We start from the raw sequence: 15488 nt of genomic DNA on the forward strand, positions 1-15488 counted from the left end.
CTCGGCCCTCCAGTGTCTCCCAGGGGAACTCCTCCGGCTGCCCCGAGTCCATCTGAGACTGCGCATAAGGGCTCGTCTTCCAGACCCACTCCCAGGTTGATCACCACCCAGAAAAATGAAGAGCAGAGGGATGCAAGGCGAGGAATACCAATAATGCCACTTTTGGTGATGACGACGAGCTCTGGCCATGTGTTCAGCACACATTTCTTCATGTAAATAATCAAGCTCTGTTTATGTCTTCCACCCAGACTCCCATAAGATGAATCCACCCCTGCATGCCCCAGCAATCAGGAATAGTCTGGCCGAAGGTGAGCACACTTGGGTTCAGACAACATTTAGGGTGCGGGTGGGGAGAAGGGCATCTGGTCCTTATTGCGAGAGGAGCAGGCTGAGACTCTCAGTGCCTAGTCTTCTCGTTTCCTTGGGTGCTGCCCCCTTGCTGGTTGGTTATGAACCTTCCCACTGCCCCCGGTGTAGTAACTAACATTAATACAGCACATCCTGTGGGCGAGATACAGAACCAGAAGTTTATCATATGTATTTCATGTACTCATCCTAACACTGCTTTATTGAGGAGCAAACCTAAGCTCAAGGTAGTTGAGTAACCTCCACGAGGCCACCCAGCTTGTAAGACAAGGGGAGATTTCAAAAGACCTCACATCCGTACCCAGTGTTTTATTACAACCTGACTTCTGCTCCAACCTCCCACTTCTGTCCAGTGGCCGTCCTAATGGGCAACCTGACCTCCCGTTTTTCTCAAGCAAAGGCCCACCTGACCTTCCAGGTCAAGTTCTTTCATACCTTGTCTATTAATGGCATCACCCTTCCTGACTTCCTTAGTAAAGCCCAGGCATGTTCTCCATCCTGCCCTGTAACAAATGCTTCTTACCAGTTGCAAAATGTAAATTCTTGCCATTTTTCCTTATGCCCTTTTCTCCTTAATTTTTGTGAAACCCTAGACAGATCATGAGTCTCTTTTCCACAAAGGCTCATTCCATATTCGCATAGGGAGCAGCTGACAGAGCATGAGACTACAGGTGTTCCGAGCCCATACTGGTCACAGTGAGTGAGACCTATAAAAAAATCAACAAGTCCAATAGCGTGGGAGAAAACGATTTTTGAGAGTGCGCCTGTGCAGGTGTGTGAGTTTAGAGCTGCTAGGGACCTGCTGGGTGTGTGAGGAAGGGTCCTGGGTCAGCTGGGCAAACTCCCAGCTCTGCTCAGCAGCCGAGGAACCTAGCTCTCCAGCGGGGAACCACTGCACCACTCCCCAGGTCCGCCACTCAAAGCACAGGTTCGCCTTCACAGAGATTGCCACAACCTCAGTCGGGCCCTGAATCACGCGTGACTCACTTGTCAGCCGATTTCTCTGCAGAAAGCTCTTAGCAGTTAATTTCTGGCTAATTTATTATCCTTCAGCTTAGCCCTACAGCGCCATTAGCCAGGAGCCTGACACGACTGAGTGAAATATTGTCTAATTTATTATCTTATTACTCCTCTGGAACAGGATCAATTAATTACCCATTAAAGTATTTCAGCTGCGGAGATTTATTAGGGGCCCTCTGCATTTTAACAGATGATTAGTTATACATGTTTGTTTGCTTGAAGAGCAGAGACTAGCAAATGAATAGAGGCGATGGAGGAGAGAGAGGAGAGAGGGAGCCAGTGCAGCAGGAGGCAGCTAATGGATCTCCTCTGACTCCGTGAAAATGGAGCAGTCAATGACAAGAATTATCGACTCATTCACTTGCGGTTTTGAGATAACCATATGTACAGCGGAAGGGGAGGAGGGGGAGAAAAACCCTCACTCAACTGCTTTTTCCATTCAATAAATTCGCTTCAGAATATATTGGATTGGGGTTTGATGGCTATTTCGTGTTTTGCAGAGTGCTGACACTGGTATGATTCAGTAATTATTGTTTCTTTTAAGTTATTGCTGTAATTTTGCTCTCTAAGATCCCAATCAATTTCTGCCTCTCAAGGGCACGCTTGAAAAGCGATATTTGAAAACAGCCCTCTGATAGATTGTGCTGCTAGACAGTGGCTGAGACAAATAGCCTAATCTGGCACAAATTAGCTTGGCTTCCACAGATAGTTTTATACAGCGATGTAAATTATATTGTCAGGCCCAGTCACTTTCCTGCTTAGAGTGCAGCTAACAAGGAACCATGGAGACATTACTGGTGCTGCCATGCACTCCCAGGGCCGCTGCAAAGCCATTTGTAAGGGGAGAGAGAGAGGGGAAGGAGGAGAGAGAGAGGGAGAGACTTGGGGTAACAAAAGCAAGGTAGTCAAGCAGAAGTGAGCTAGAACAAGGAGGAGTGGACCAAGCCCTGAGTCCTCTTGATCGGAAGGAACTAACCACTGGAAGAGGAGGCTCCTAGTGTGAGCTGGGCGGGTCCACTCCGTGGGAGAGACGGGGAGGGAGGGAAAAGCTCCGTCTGAGGGCTGGTAGCAAGAGAGGCAGGGCTCTGCTGGGAAGCAGCACAGACAGGAGGACATCAGAACCTCATCCTCCTCTCCGCCTGGAGAAATGGTTTGTGCTGCCTGGCTGGGAGCTGAGCGGAGCTGGAGAGGGGAGAGCTGAGCAGAACAGCAGGCTGCGCGGGCCACTCTGGGAGGGCATGGTGGGACGAGGGCACCGGCTCCCCCCATGGAGGGGCAGTCCCCGGACCCCATGAGCCCAACGGGGGCCCATCCTCCACATCCTGGAGGAGGAGGGAGTTTGCTCAAGGGAAAGAAGCCTACCTCAAAGGTGCCCTTCATGTGCCCACCTGAGAAACATCCTGACCCCGTCTCCTCTGCCTGGCTTTCAGAATCCTCCAGATTGGGCTCCACACGCCTTGGCCACCACAACCCCATGCTCCTCATCACCTCCCCTCACCCCAGTCAGATCCATCCCCTTCACCATCCTCCTCCTTCCCTGACACTCCTCCTTCCCTTTTTTTCTCTCTCCCCTCCAGTGCCCTGTCTTCTTACACTAGGAGTATCCCCACTTCTCCAGGCCTCCCACAGCCCCTCCAAATTCTACCACCGAGGCTGCTCCTGGCCTGGCAGTGGAATGCCACCTGCCTGCTATTTGGCATCTATGGAATCAAATTCCAAGTTTTCCAAGGCTCACCTGGTGTTGCGGGGATAGAGGCAGGCCCGGCCCCCAACCACCACTAATCTAACTAACCCGGGGAGGTCCCCAGGTCCAGGGGCCCTGGGACCCACTCTGGAGCAGGCTATGGGTAGCCTCCTGAGCTTAGGGAGAGGAAGGCTCCATTGTGGGGCGGGGGTGCTGACCAGGGTGCTGATCAGGGTGCTGCCAGAGCCGAGGCAGACAGTGGTGAGAGTAGAAACACGGCGCAGGCCACAGGCCGCAGCCTAGCTAGACTCCAGGGGAGCCCCCTGACCGAGGCCATCAGCGGCTTTGGGTGTTTGGAGCCCGCTGTGCAGTCCTCCATCCTCCCAGCTCCGACCGTGCTGACATCATGGTCAAAGGCCGTCCTTCCTTGGCAAGTGACCGAACATACATTTCTCAGAGACAGCAATGAGAAGGCCACCTAACTGAAAGTCTTCTGAGGGAAAACAGCTTCCCCACACATGTCCTGGGCCTCTTTGTCTGATAATGACCTGGGAACATTTGCTGCCTTAACAAAAGGGTTGCTTTGCATTTCATTTAACCTGAACTGCCCATCCCATTGCCACCTGATATCTCTGAACCGCTGTCAGCCGCATGTTCTCCCATTCCTGCTTAGAACTCACTTAGCCCTCAATCCCTCCAGGAGGGACGCTGCTATTACTGTTTGGTTTATTTGCAAAATGAGAGTCACATGCATAGATGACAAAATGCAACATAAGCAAGAATGATGTTGACTCTTTATCCAATCTGGTAAGAACACTGTTGTCAGGCAGAAGGGCACTTTTATTTGTTTAACCCCACCATGTGACAGATAATGCTTTCTGTAGCTCACAGTGTCTAAATTAATTTGTAAAAATAAACTCCAAAATGTATGATAGCTCCAACACAACAGAAGTTTATTTCCCACTTATACTAGACTCGAATAGCATCCCTACAAGTGGGGTAGTTCTTCTCCAAGCAGGGCCTGGGGGTCTAGCATCCTTCCATCTTGTGGCTTTCATCTTCAACATGTGACTTCCAAGCAATTTATGCTGGTCTGCATCAAGTCTGAAAGGGAAAAGACACAGAGGTTTGTCCGTGGGAGGTTTCTTATGGGCCAGGCCTGGAAGCACTACTCACATTGGATCTGTAAGAACTACTTATAGGTGGTATTTATAGATGAATCTTTTTTTTAAGTAAGCTCTAGCCCAAGATGGGGCTTGAACTCATGACTCTGAGGTCTAGAGTCACATGCTCTACCGATTGAGCCAGCCAGGTGCCCCTCTGGATGAACTATTAGATACAACTGCTTGCCCCTATCTGGGCAGCTCCCAGAAACAAATCCTCTGTGCTTAGGAAGAATCTTTGATGGACAGCTGATCATCTCTGCCACACCATCTAAGCAGTATTATCCCCATTTTACACACAAGGAAACTGCGTATGATATCCAAGGTCACAAAGCTAGTAATTGCAGAGCTAGAATTTAAATCCAGGTGCGTCTTACACCAAAGCCTCTGCTCATTCCACTCCACCAATTAAACCACACAGGAAAAGAAAATCGAATCAGCACATAAACTTCCAAGAAAACAAGACTCAAGTTGGAGAACTGGTCTTAGAACACTTAGTTTTAAGTGCTCTTAAAGTCCGCTATGCGGACCCTGAACCATACTGGACCCAGATTTCAGGAAGCAGAAGCTAGATTTATCTCCTTTAAGAGCAATGACAGATTACTACCCAATTTGCAAATGATGACACTGAGGCTCAGAGAAGTTAAATTGTTTACTTAAAGTCACACAGCTACATGGGCTGCTGGCAGGACTACAACCTAGTCTTCTCACTCCAAGTCAAGGGCATAATCCTCAGCTTTCTACCCTTCCCACCTCATTGGAGGTTTCCACACCCAAGATGGAAATGAAATCGGAGATCAAGATACTCTCCATGCTGGAAAACTTCTTAGAGCAACTATTACCTATTATCTGAATCTAGAAATATGGGTCCCTATTCCTAAATTTGAAAAAGTTGAAGACTCTGCCAATATGGAGGTTGAAAGAGTCTCCATCAATTCACAGGGGAAAAGGACAAAACTCCTCAAAGACAAAGACTGTGTACTATTTTTTTTGTACCCTTGAGGCCTCGTATACTACCTGGAAATCTGAGGGCTGTGCAATAAACATCTATTAGATGCAAGTATGAATGAGTAAATGAATGCATTCCCCACTTTCCCAGCAAGAACTAGACATCAAGATGTGTTTCGGGCAAAAAGGAGAAAAAGGAAAAATAAGTCTCTTCTATTTATCTCTCAGTTCTTGGGCCATAACTTATTGTATTCTCTTTATTTTGTTTTCTCTAATGATTAGAATGCATATTCTTAACTTTTCACAGTCTGATTAGAATTAACCTTGTATCTTTTTATGCAAAATGTAAAAATTTTACCACTGGATAGGTCAGCGTACCATCTCTCCCCATCTTTTAAACCATGGTTAATGGCTCTATTTATTACATCTGCATGTGTTGTAAAGTCCACAAGACAATGTTAGAACATGCACTTTAAATGTCATGTGTATTTTAGATAAATTAAGAAATGAAAAGTAGTATCTTTGCTTACTCTAGATATTTACCATTTTTTATGTTCTTCACTCCTTCTTGAAGATCTGCTTTTCCATTTGGTATCATTTCTTTTCAATCTAAAGAACTTCCTACAGCATTTATTACAGTGCAGGTCAGCTGGCAACGAACTCACTTGGCTCTTTTGGCTATAAATGTCTTTATTTTGCATTCGTTCTTGAAACACATTTTCCCTGGATATACATTTGGGGTGGACAGGGTTTTTTTTTTTTTAATCACTTCAAAGATGGCCTTCCATTGTTTTCTTGCCTCCTTAATTCATTGTCTTTCTGTATGTAAAGCATCCTCTTGAGGCTCCTGGGTGGCTCATTTGGCTAAGCAACTGACTCTTACTTAATTTTGGCTTAGGTCATGATCTCAGGGTCATGAGATTGAGCCCCAAGTCGAGCCCCACATCAGGCTCTGCACTTAGCTGAGTCTGCTTCTCCCTCTCTCCCACTGCTTCTCCCTGAATGCTATCTCTCTCTTATTATAAATCAATCAATCAATCAATCAATCAATCATCCTTTCGCTCTGACTGCTCTCAAGATTTTCTCTTTCTCCTCTGGTTTTTCATAATTTGCCTATGATGTGCCAAGGCATTATTTTCCCCACATTTGTCCTTTTGTGGTTTGCTGAGATTTGTGGGGTTTTTTCTTTTTTATTAAGCAGGTTCACAACTCTGAGATAAAGATCTGAACCAAAATCAAGAGTTGGTTGCTTAACAGAAGGAGCCACCCCACCCAGATGCCCTTGCTGATATTCTTGAATGTGTAAATTTGTCTTTCATCCCATTTGGGAAACATTTTTTCATTATTTCTTTGCATTATTTATTTCTATTCATTTTGCTTATGTTTTCCCTTTCCATTCTTTATTAAGAGTAGATAATTTATACTGATCTATCTTCAAGTTCACAGACTTTTTCTTGATCACATCTGTTCTGCTTTTAAGTCCATTCAGTAAACTTTTGCTTCAAAATTTTATTTTCGACTTCTGTGGTCCTTTTTAACAGTTTCTATTTCTTCATTAAGGTTGTATATATTTTTCATTATTTCAGGCATATTTTTTTCATATGTTAATGAGTAAAGTAATAAGAACTAATTTAAAATCCTTTTCCTGGGGATCCCTGGGTGGCTCAGCGGTTTAGTGCCTGACTTGGACCCAGGGCATGATCCTGGGGTCCTGGGATCGAGTGCTACATCAGGCTCCCTGCATGGAGCCTGCTTCCCCCTCTGCCTGTATCTCTGCCTCTCTCTCTCTCTCAGTCTGTCTCTCATTAATAAATAAATAAAATATTTTAAATAAGTAAGTAAATAAAATGAAATCCTTTTCCTACTAATTCCAACATTTGGGTCACATAGGGATCAATCTTCACTGATTGTGCTTTCTCTTGAAAACGAATCACATTTTTCTAGCTCTTTCTGGACTGGATAGCTGTGGATTATATTCTGGACATGATGAATGTTGTGTTGTGGGTACTCTGAATTCTGTTACATTCTGCTGAAGAGTGTGAAGTTGCTACTGCTGCAGTTGTTGTTGTTATAACAACAATTAAAGCGATTAGATTGGTTGGGCTGAAATTGTCAGTTCTGTCTCTTGGATGGCAGCTCAAATCTCAGTCCAAATCTTTTATTTTTAGCTGAGCTGCTTGGATTCTACCCCATGCATGCTGGAACCTGAGATTTGGGTACAGCTTATATTTAGCAGCCACTGTTGCCCAAAACTCTGTCATCTGGTTCTTTAGGCCAGGAAAGTTGCAGGTTTCCTGAAGGAGTTTTAGCTGCCCCACATGGGATGGATTACAGCTAAAGGCCATAATAAGTGGGAAACTTATCCTACACTGTCCCCTTCCTCCAGGTGTCAACTGTGCCTTCAGGTAGCTACCTCTTGAATTTTGTCTAGAGCTTACTGTTATTATCTGTTTGGAGGGGGTTCATCTGATAGGTGCTTACTTGATTATGCTGGAAGTAGAACCCTCTCAGTGTATTTTGAGAGGGGAAAAGACCAGCTGTTCTAATAAGATTACCCCTCATAGTTCCTTGTCCTGCCACAGTTCATAAAACTTTCCAAACTTTCAAAGGTGAAAGAGGAGTGCTTGCGGTGGAGATGTGGGAGGAACAGAATTTCGAGCAGAACTAAAAATTCAGACATGACTAGATCTTTTACATGCATTATTACACATGTCTTTAACATGTCAAGAAGCATTTACTGGGCATCCACCATATGCCAAACAGGAAAATTTCAACCAGGGCTCCTAATGAATGGATAGGGCATATCAAAGCTCTTCCAAACCTGATTAATATGAATATAGAGATTGTCCTCTACCACATGTGATATAATTAACAATAATAATCACTATTCTGAGTGTCAAATATGTGTCATGCACAGGCTCTAACCATCACAAGAATCCTGCATTTTTATCATCTCTATTTTATATGAGCAGTGCTGTGAAGTGGAAAACAATCAGGTGTCAGATAAGCCTAGGTTTCGATCATAACTTTGACTCTAACTAAATGGCCACAGACTAAGGCCAATTGCTTAACATCGGCAAGCCCCAGTTAACTTACCTATAAACTGAGCATTCAGAGTTGTTGTAATGGTAAAAAATAGCAGAAATAGGACACCTAATACAGAACCTGGTTTATCTAGCTACCATTCTTTTCACAGACAAGAATACTTAAGATTAGGAAGTTTAAATAACTTGTTCACAAATAGGAAGTTATCTTGCCATCTAATAAGTGTCGTAACTGGGCTTCAACCTCATGTCTGTGCACTTCCTTTATAGCTGGCTGCATTATCTCCATAACAACCACCAATTATTGAGGACCTATTATGTCTAAGAACTATACTAGGTGTATAGCACTGAAACTAACCAAAAGATTTAAAAAAAAAAAATAAGACCCTCTGATCAGTCATTTTTCCCCTTATGTAATCATCAGAATTATAGGTCTTTAAAATAGCTTTTACTAACCCAGGGTTAGGGTCTTCCCTTCCTTAAGGGAAGCACCTTCACTTGATAGAGTTGCTGTCTACCCCAAAATGCAAGAGAAAGACACACTAGCTATTTTCCTAGAGGGCAGAGGTCTTATAAATGGCCACCTGGTACTTCCTTTATTCAAGAATATATTTAAATGACCCAGAGGAGTGGGGAGAAAATGAAGTTTGGACAGAATATTTAAGGTTCCCTCAATCCAATGACACAGTCAACAGCCCTCTGCTCCTTTCTTTGCATGGGAGAGTCAACCTGGGTATTATTTACTCATTTAGATCACTCATTTCAATCAAATTCTGAACTACAATAAAATTTCCTTTGTCAAGCCATCATTAGCAGGTTCAAGATTCTGGACGAGTATATACAGACCTTCCATACCCACATAGTTATTTAAAGTTATCACTAAATTCAGTTTAAAGCAATTATCTAGTGGATTGGCCAGATTCCACCTCTCTCCTATATAGCATAATGTGTTGTATCCTTTCTGTTCATTATCCAACATTGTTGACTTACAGGTTGGTGTTAAATCTTAGTTACATTTCCAGACCTACTGGTATATCTATTCACACATTTATCTGTTCAATAAATAACTCTCAAATGCCTGCCTATGTCAGACACAGAAACTAGAGATATGAACGGTTGTGTTTCACGATCTCTGTCACAACCTGATACAGTGAACAGCACCCTGGGTCTGAAGTCAGAGGTCTGTCTTCTTTATTCACTAAATGAAAGACCTCAGTTAAGTCCTTTAACTTCATGGAATCTCAATTTGCACAACTATAAAGTGAGAATAATTTGCCTGCAATCTTTAACTAACAGGGTCTTGCAAGTTTCAAATAAAATGATATAAACAAAAACATTAAAATTGTAAAATAGTATATAAATAGAAGCTATCATTCTAATTAAATATTACATATCATTTATATTTATTGTCTGTTTTCTTCACTATGCACTCCTAATAGTTTTCATGAGCAGAGCTATTACTATTATTATAATAGGTTAATGCTGCATCATTAGACAAAGATAGGCTCTACATAGAGCAGTAGAGGGTGAGGGAATTTTTCGAAGATAGTATATTTTTGACAAATGTTTTCATTTGTTTTCTTTATCAAATAAAGAAAGCAGCCCAGCCTTCTTGGAGCTTACAAGATAGCCACAAGTACAGATACTGGCCATTTAATTATTGGTTTGATTGGTGTTAGTAGAAAAGAATTAAGAGGTGCCATAGAAGCACAAAATAAGGATAAGTCCCTAGCAGAAGGGAGGAGAGCCCCAGTGAGAAAATAATCCCAAAGCTGAGCTCTGGAGGATAAGTAGTAGTTAACCACGCAGGGAGGGAAGTAGAAGAAGTGCTCCAACAAAGAGAGTAGAATGTTTGAAAGACCAGAATCAAGGGTAGCAATAGTTGATTTTAAAAGGTGTCAAAACTGTGGTGTCTGGGTGGTTCAGTTGGTTAGGTGCCCAACTCTTAGTTTCTCCTTGGATCATGACCTTGGGGTTGCAGGATTGGGTGCCACACTCAGTGGGGAGACGGCTCGGGATTCTCTCCCTCTCCCCTCCCCCCACTCACACATTTTCTCTCTCTCTAAGATAAATAAATCTTTAAAAAAAAAAAAAAAAGGTGTCGAAATAAACCTGATATGTCAGGCCTGGAGAGAACCAAGATCAGAGAGGCATGAGATCAGCCTGGTGACTCACGCAGAGGTCACATCATGCAGAGTCTTCTAGAGCACATTACAAATTTGGGTTCATGAAAAGCCATTGGAGGATCTTAAGCAGGAATAATATTATCGTATTTTCCTTTTTATAACGTAACTTTGACAATGGAATAGAAAAATAGATATAGATCTCAAGGGGCAGGAGTAAGTGTAAGAAGGCCAGTTAAGAGCCTATTGCAATGATCCAGGGAAGAGATAATAATGGTGCCTTGTACTAAGCTGGTGGCAGTGAGATAAAGAAGTGTCTAGATCTAAAATTATATAAGAGATATAAATGGCCAGACTAGAGTTCTAGAAATACTGACATGAAGCAGTGAGAGAAAGAGAGAACTCAAGATATTTCAAGTTTCTAGTTTGAGTAACTGGGTATGACAATGATACTCGCACAGAGAGGTAACTGTAGAAGGACCAGGGTGGGAGGGAAAGTTAATAAAGGGGTTTGGGAAATATTATGTTCAAGGTGCCTGGGGCAGAAAATACTAATTGTCCTCCCAGCCTTCATTCTGGGGATCTACGGGGTGAAGAGAAGGTACAAAGAACTTGATCTGTCTGGTCAGTTAGATAAAATTTGTCCTTGGACCTCAGGTCATTTGCTTAATTTCTGATTATTCTGTGGGGGTTGATAAAGTCCAGGATCTTCTACTTTTAATTCTCACAACAGTGTCCAGGATCTTAACTGACACAAGGCTGGCCAGGTGGTACCACATTCCCTAGCTTAGCTTGCAACGAAGTATGGCCCGGTGGATTGGGCATATAAGCACCACATATGATGCTCGGTTTCTGGAAAGAGAGTTCGTTGTCCTCAGCTTCCTCTTCCCGCTTCACGCATGCTGGAACGCAATGCCATTGAGACATTTTTCACCCTGTAGAAGAGTGGACAGTGCTCTAGATGGTGGAGTAACAAGATAGAAAAGAAAGCCAAAAAGTCCTGGACAACAGCATGAAGCAGAGCCACTTGCCCTCCCTGGAATGCCCAGAAACTCTGGACTATGGTGTGAAACAGAAATAAACTGCAGTCTGATTTGAGCCACTGTAATTTTATACTCTGTTTTAGCAGTGTAGCCAAGTGGAACTGCCTGGTGAAAAGGTAGAGAGAGGGTCTCAGGAGAGGTAGAGAGTCTTCAGAACATAAAAGGCTATTGAAGCCATGGCAAAGACATAAATAGTCTTGGCAAGAGACGAAAGAGGGTGAGAAAGCAGAGAGTTGGTCAAAACCCTCAGGACGCCAACAAAAGAGTCAGGTGCTAAAACCCCAGCTGATGAAGCAACCTGACAATGCCCAGAAAAGTGAGCAGACTCCAGGAGAATGCAGTGCTCCAGAAGCAGGTGGGCGGTGCTGGCAGGGAGCACGCAACATTAGCATCTATTTAGTGGCTTGGAGTTAGTGGCTTGGAGCTCACTGGTGACCTCAGGGAGAAACTCCAAGGGCATGGAAGGAAGCAGAAGCCATGCCCAAGTACACTGAGAGGCAACAGCAGTGATAAGTACAGCATGGATGTTCAGAGAGTATGGCTGGAAAGAGCAGGGAAGAGGTAGCTAATCTAGAGATTACGGCAGGGGTGGCATTTTTTAAGATGGAGGAGATTTGGATATGTGTAGGTGGTAAAGATAGAGGGAAGCATGAATATAAGTCGTAGTTTGAGATCACAAGGAGGCGAGAAAAAATGGGATGATTTAGAGCAAAGTGGTAAAACTGGCCACAAAGAGAAGAAAAAGATACGGCTTCTATTTTACCAGAAGGGAAGCGTTTTGCAACCACACATCTGCTCCACCAACCTGAGTCCAGGTTCGCAACCCCTTTCTGTCATCACATTAGACAAGCAATTACCAAATCAGTCAAGTGGGACTAATAAAGATTTTTGAATAAACATTTATAATAATGGTCTAGCTTTTGCAGAGTTTTGAAGCCAACCTAATTAGTGGATGCTGGATGCCGAAATTGTCCACATTTCATTATGTGCTCTGATACGTGTATACAAAATACAGGCAAAACCCAATTAGAAAGTTAGAATAAGGGCTTCTTGAAGGCAGGACTTAGATACAATTTTTGTTTGAGTCCCCAGCATTTAATGGGTGCTCGATAAATATATCAAGGATTCCGTTAAATTAAAACTAGGTTTCACAAAACAATTATATTTCTTTACCAAAGAATTGACCATCAGTTAATTTCATGTTAGCCAGTAACCCTGATGTATTTAAATTTCAAATAAAAACTTACTTTTGAATTTTGGCTATAAATACCTTTTTTTAAAAAGACTTTATTTATTGAGAGAGAGTGAGTGAGCAAGAGAGAGAGCACAAGCAGGGGGAAGAAGCAAAAGGAAAGGGAGATACAGGCTCCCCACTGAGAGCCTGATGTGGGACTCGATCCCAGGACCCTGGGATCATGACCTGAGCTGAAGGTAGATGCTTAACCAACCAAGCCACCCAGATGCCCCTATAAATACCTTTAGCATTTTGAATTATTACTGTCGAATCTAGCCACTCTAGTACTTTAGGGACATACCTATTAAGTAAAATCAAGAACCCCAAACCTTTTAAATCAGTAAGAAGAGGTGATAGCACTGGAGAAGACATCAGTGGTGGAAAAGATTATGAAATTTCAAAAGCTGGGAAGTGGGGAGTGGGGAGAGGAGAATACAGAGGACCCTCACCTGACTAGCCAGGTGGATAAACTTTGTCTCTGTGCCTCGGGTCATTTTAATAGATTTACTTAATTTCTTATTCTATCGTAGGTTGACAATGTCCAGGGCCTACCTATCTATCTTGCCCTCGAGGTGAGTTTCTCCTTGAGGCCAAAAAGTGATTATAGGAAGGAAATACATAGCTATACATGCTCTGGCTCCAGTTTTTACTAAAGCTCTAAAACTCATCCTACCATGTCCTTGGTTTCTGAATTATTAGTCTATTCACCCTCTTTGCCCCCTGTCACAAGATGTAACTAAGACACATTGACAGTTCCCAGAGAGCTGTGTTTCTCTCTTCCGGGTCACTGCAAGTAACCCTCAAGAACACAGCTCAGACGATTTGGTTGATGAGAACCCCCGCCTTTGGTCTTTATCTGCCTGAAGTGACTGGGGGCATGGAAACGACGCTCCAGAGAGAGGCGAGCCGGTGCCATCCCTTCATTTGTAGGTGAGAAGCCTGCCTAAGACAGGAAGCAATTTGCCCGAGGTCGTGTGGCCGCGGTGAGCAGCAGGTGCAGGCTCCGACTGGGATCTGATCTCCTGGCTCCTGGCCCAGGGTTTCCCTGAGAGACCCTCAAATGAAGACATTCTCCCTTTTGCAAACATTTACTCCTGGCCATTGCTATCTTTTTTATACAGGGCAGGAAGGAGAAGAACATAGGCATTTCTGGCCATATGCTCTATTTTTTCTAAGCTAAGAAATCACTGCAGGCCAGATCTGTCCCTGAGTGACATATGCTTTCCATTCTCCAGCCTATTGTTTTATGCAAAAGCCTCCATGAGATCATGGAGACTTGAAAACCCACCTGAATGTGCCACTTTACTTCGGAGTATCTTCATACCACCTTCGCTCCCCCATCCTAAAATTATTCCCAATATCTGATCTGCCTGGGCTCCCTATTCCATTTCATAAATTTGTCCTCTCAAAGAAAGGCATCCAGGCCTTCAAGGGCCACCTAGTCCATAGCCATGACTTGGAGATGGCCAGGGAGCAAAGATAATCCTCAGAAGAAAGAGTCACACCTCTGGGGTCCTTTTATGTCTTCCATGCATTTGCACGCATATATTTATACACCCATAAACATGCATACACACACAAACACACACACACACATGTGGCTGCCACACAAGCCAAAATGCAAAAAGAAAGGCCTGCGCAGAAGAGGAGAAAATGTCCCCTTTATATCTGCAGGCTGCCTCCAGCAAAAGCATTCCTAAATACGATAGGTTAAATATATTGCTGCCATTACACTCTACAAGAAACACATTCCATAAAAACGAAGGTGCTGTAAATTATACAAATATGATGCTAACAAGCCAGGAAATGCACCGCTAATGAGGTCAGCTACAGAACTCCCGCAGCGCTGCAAATCAGGTGCCAATCCTGCATGTGAGGTACAAGAACGGCATTGGGTCAGCATTTTCCAAGTGCGTCTGTAACCTGCTGTTTGGTGTATGGTTACACAGGTAGATAAAAAGCCTCCGCTTCTCCCCCCATGGCACCCCCCCAACTTTGTTTATGTGTCAAATATCCAAGCCACCAGACGAGCATGCTCTGCATTAATGTACCTGACTATTATGCCTATTGTTCTCCTGCTCAGAGTAGAGAATTAGTCACTCAGATGTGTAAATATTGGTTACAGTTTTGAAGCATGCAAGCTTTGTGTTTCTATCAGCCCCATTCCTGGAGGAATTATGCATGCTGTTGGCACCGGGTTTTGTACACACTGTATTTGCTAAAGCTCTAAAAATCAAATAAACATGTTCTCGGCTCCTGAATTATTAGACCATTCACCATCTTTCCCCGTTAGGGGGGGAAACAATAAACACGCCGAAATGTGGCATTTAGGAACTGCAACAAGATTTCTGCTTGGCATTTACAAGTTGGAGAACAATCAAAACACCCTTCCTATGCCTTTGTCACAAGGCCTTCAGCAAAGAGAGCCAAGAAGCCTCTGCAATAGCTCCTGACCTCTAGGTAAATGTGACCTTCATCTCGGGTCTGCGTGCAGCCTCCACCCACAGACATGTCGGGCGCAGGGATTGGTACTGCTCCCAGAGATAAGGGCGGAGAGGGACTTCGAGACTGTGGGCATTGGGGAAATCCATCTCACCCAAATTTGGAGGCCAGAGCTGCACCTGCTAAGAGCAGCCTGGCCTTCCCCTCTGAGAGTTCCATCCAGCCTCTACTTCCTGCCCATGGCTGGGATTACTGCGCTGAAGAAGTTAGATGTACCCAGTACACGAAAGAGCCTCTCAGACTGGCAGCGATTTGGAAGCAGAGAGGGCAGCCAATTTGATAGGCCAATCCCATGGTATTTCTTGGCACATTCTTTTTGCCCTACCAGGATCCAGCGTAATTAAGCTTTAAAGCCATTGAG

At 43.8% G+C, this 15488-nt stretch overlaps 1 long non-coding RNA gene across 1 annotated transcript in view; it reads right to left on the reverse strand.

Annotated features, from left to right (window-relative positions):
* Positions 1-3999: 3999 nt before the first annotated feature.
* The window catches only part of LOC140604836 (uncharacterized), a 133474-nt gene continuing 121985 nt past the window's right edge, over positions 4000-15488 (reverse strand). The window contains exon 3 of the long non-coding RNA XR_012007665.1: positions 4000-4174. This is a non-coding gene — a long non-coding RNA (uncharacterized lncRNA). The remainder of the gene's footprint in view (positions 4175-15488) is intronic.

The sequence above is a fragment of the Canis lupus genome, chromosome 15 (genome assembly GCF_048164855.1).
Source record: "Canis lupus baileyi chromosome 15, mCanLup2.hap1, whole genome shotgun sequence".
NCBI classification, from domain to species: domain Eukaryota; kingdom Metazoa; phylum Chordata; class Mammalia; order Carnivora; family Canidae; genus Canis; species Canis lupus.